The sequence below is a fragment of the Chinchilla lanigera genome, unplaced genomic scaffold (genome assembly GCF_000276665.1).
Source record: "Chinchilla lanigera isolate Chin_1 unplaced genomic scaffold, ChiLan1.0 scaffold00266, whole genome shotgun sequence".
Taxonomy (NCBI): Eukaryota; Metazoa; Chordata; class Mammalia; order Rodentia; family Chinchillidae; genus Chinchilla; species Chinchilla lanigera.
The window spans coordinates 47,582-51,668 of NW_004955667.1; the positions used below are offsets into that span (position 1 = coordinate 47,582).

A 4,087-nucleotide genomic window follows, 5' to 3' on the forward strand; every position below is an offset into this window, starting at 1 on the left:
TAAATAAATCTTCCTTCAAATCATGGGTGTCATTTCTGTGTTTCTTTTGCTGTAGCAACACCTTGGAAATCCTTGACTCTAGGACAATACCAGTCTCAAATAACTTTGATAGCAGCATCTGATGAACTAAGACAATAATGATGATTAGTTTGGACCTTCCTCACAGCCTCTGGTTTCTGAAAGTCGCCAAAATTTCTGATTCTTTTTACTCCTTAATTTCATAATCTTTAAGTTTCTGCTTTCCTGGAAACTCAATTATTTTTTATTTTGACATGTCTGAGGTATTTGGAGCATCTTCTACATTTCTGATGATTCCATGGTTCCAGTGAACACACAGCTCAGTAATGGCTAGAGAGATATACATGTTTGTTATGCTGAGATCTCCCTCTCTAGTAATTCATAACTACATTGGAAGTGTTTAAGACATTTCCAGGAAATATCTAATCAATGTGATACTGACTCAAGTATCCAGATTACTCAGATGCTCCTTGAGAACCAACCAAGGATGTCACCAGCTAGCCCAGCTTGGGTTCACTAGCTATCTGTAGGAGAGTGCTTCCAAAATAAATCATTTGGACAAATCTCTTCACATCTCTTTTTCCCTATTTTCCCTATTAATGCTGAATTAAAATAATTTCAACAATTGTATCACACACTTGATATGAGGATCCATTGAGAGAATGAAAAGAACCTTATAAAGTGTGATGTGCTGTGGAGTTGTGAAAGGGTCAGAGCATCAGGCAGTTCTGAAGGGGTCTGGTGATTAGGAGAGTGGGAATTTTGGTTATTTCAGCCAGTTCTGCTCAGTTTTCTTCATGGGCAGATGAGAAAACAGGCCCAGTCATGCCCAAGGCCCCATATTTCTAATGCCTTAAATCCTGTTGATATCACTGTTTTCATATTTTCAAAAGTGGAGAGTATTAAATGAAAAAGGGTCGTCTGTACAATTCTGTTAATTAAAGAGATTTTCACCTTCATAGTATTTGTTCCACTTTGTAATTCAGGATTTATTGTGTGCTCATATGTTTTGTGTTCATACCCACTGAAGTTCAATTTAGAGCTGGGTGTGGTGGTGTAGGCTTGTAATCCCAGCACTCAGGAGGCTGAGGCAGGAGAATCATTGATGGAGACCACTATGAAGCAGACCTGAGCAGGACTGACCACTATGTGGACCACTATGAAGCAGACCTGATTAATTTATCAATTGACTTTTCATGTTCACTTGTGAATCTGTCCAAGACATAGGCTCCTTATCTGGAAATGGTGGACTCATACTAAGTGAACCTCTGTGAGTCATGAATCCCTACTAAAACCTGTAGTGGTGGATGAAGCCAGAAAGTCTGAAAGGATAAGACAAAATCACAGTCAAGGACACCTGGATCAGATCTCAACTGGATAAAGACTATAGCCTCAGGCAACTCCTTCTTCAATGGATTTACTTAATACATTACTTAGAGAAGTCCTTGAGTGGTTCTGTCTTTCTTGAGCACTCCCCTACAGTCTTCTGATAATCAAATAAACATGGGTGACCCAGAGAAGGTCTTGGTCTTAGCCCTGAGAGAATATGTGAGAGGATTCCACCTTACCCCAGTAAGAATGGCTAGCATTAAGAAATCAACCAATAACAAATGCTGGCAAGGCTGTGGAGAAATAGGAACCCTTCTCCACTGCTGGTGGAATGCAGACTGGTGAAACCACTGTGGAAATCAGTTTGGAGATTCCTCAGAAAACTAGGTCTAGAGGTTCCATTCAACCCAGCTATTCCCCTTCCCAGAAGACCTGAAAACATCATATCACAGCGATATATGTGCACCTATGTTCATAGCAGCACAATTTGTAATTCCTAAATGGTGGAAGCAACCCAAATGTCCATCCACCAAGGATTGGATAAGAAAACTGTGGTACTTTTATAGAATGGAATATTACACAGCTATAAAGAAAGATAAACTCGAGGCCTTTATAGGTAAATGGTCACAACTAGAGACCATACTCATCCCAGTGAAATAAATCACACCTGCATGTGCAAGCACCGCATTGTTTCACTAGTGTAAAACCTGAAAGTTAATTTAAACTAGGAGGTATGATAGACATTGTGAAATGATAGGAAAGCTCTCAAGGGTAAAGGGCAACTGGGATGTGGGAAAAGAGAAGGGAAAGAAGGACAAATTTTGTATGTATGTATATACAGGATAGTTAACATAGTTGTTCTACTGTCTTCTATTTCTTTGCTGAAAGAAACTGTCAATCAGTCCTTGATTGATCAATATTGCGTGTCTCTATCCGTTTTCATGAGAAACCACTTTGAAAACATCAATATGTAATACAACAAGCACTGTTAATTTCCTAGCACTTTGTTTGTAACTCTGTATTGTCTGTACTGTTCTTTTGCTATTTTGTAAAATGTTGTCTGTCTGTTAATGTTTTTCTCCTTTTATTTTTAAAATAAATAAAAGTATGTAAATGGGATCAGAGAAAGGGCCCACAGGACCAGTGACTTTGATGACCAAAAATAACTTCCCTCTTAATGTGCGTTTTTTTAAAAAATCGCATTTCAATAGATATATTTATTTATATTTTCAAATAATATAATATAATATTACAAATTTTATTGCTACACTCAGAGCTATAATTATCATTCTCACTAAAAATTGTGGATAAAATTACTGAGAAATGTGTCCTCTGGTCTGAGCTCAAATGGAACTGATGGTGTCACCTAGGGATGGATGGAGATAGTCCTACTAGAATCAGAAAATATGAATCTACAGAGCTGACACTCATTTACTCACAACAGACAGACGCTGTACAGATACAGAGCAAGCTCAAAGAGTGTACTGAATCCTTAAGAACTTTTCAAGGACAGTATTTTAAGCCCATCTTCATCTGGGTTTTATTCAAAAATAAGCTAAAGTCTTCCTAAAAAACATAGCAGAAGTCCATAGGGAAAATCAGGCTCCTCTTATGGTCTCATCCCTTGTCACAGCCTTCAGAATAATGGGTTTTTCTGGCTGAAGAATAGCGTCTGAGCCTAATGTCAGAGGAATCTGCAAACACCAAACAAGGATATTTAGAAGCAATAAATGAAGCACCAGCAATCACAGAAGCAAAATAGAAAAGACATATTAAGGAGGATAATGGTTCGAAAACAAATAAAAATCACTTTTTAAATCACTTATCTTGGATTTCTTAAAGTGTCTAAGCAACAGTCGAGATCTGATAGTGAAGGCATTCATCTAAATGTTCATTCAATAAAATACTGAGCACCTATTAGGTAAGGGTCTGAGACAAAGTCATGTTGGCCTGTATCCATTATTGACTTAAAATTTGAGGATTAAGTTTTTAAAATTCTAATAAGATTTTTAGGCATAGTGACAAACTGTTTTGATAGGCTATATAAAATTAATTTTATGTTTGCTAAAACTTGCAAGGTGATCATAAGTAGGTATTTGTTATACATTTTAATTTGGGGGCAACTTCTAAAGCTTAATAATGAGAAGTCTATAGGAGTCATTATGCTTTTGATTCCTTACATCTCTTGATGCCCCAAAATAATACAAATGGGAAAGTCTGAGTCCTTCAGTAGTTGGACTAATTCTTAAGCCACATTCTCCATTCTCTTCAGGGACAAGGGTAGAGCCTCAGAGTAAATTTATGATCTCAGTAGAGTAAAGGGCAAGTGTACTAAATTGTCATTGAGATTAAGAAGTGCCAGCCTAGGAGCTTATCGGGGAGGATCTGACCCATCCCAGGTATGCCTAAGGCCTGCTTTCTCCCAAGACTATGCCTATCTGTAGACCCTTACAGGACACCTACACAGTTGCCCTAAAGCCAGAGAATGAGAGGATAACCACCACTACTCTCCTCTTCTCCCAGGAGTAAAGTCTACTAGTGGAAAGGAATTGCATATCACATGCACTCCAACCTTCAGATTAACCTTATCAATCAACCTTATCAATTGTTTATATTACTCAATGATCATTGTTCTTTAAGTTTTTCAGGAGAGGTATTTCAAATCATCCTGTGTATACACCACCTTATGATTTAACTCTGCTATGGATTGTCCCTGGAAACAGACAGATATATATACACA

The 4,087-nt window shown here is 37.6% G+C and overlaps 1 long non-coding RNA gene across 1 annotated transcript in view; it reads right to left on the reverse strand.

Annotated features, from left to right (window-relative positions):
* Positions 1–2,555: 2,555 nt before the first annotated feature.
* Positions 2,556–4,087, reverse strand: part of LOC102017938 — a 2,778-nt gene continuing 1,246 nt past the window's right edge. The window contains exon 2 of the long non-coding RNA XR_265181.2: positions 2,556–3,041. This is a non-coding gene — a long non-coding RNA (uncharacterized LOC102017938). The remainder of the gene's footprint in view (positions 3,042–4,087) is intronic.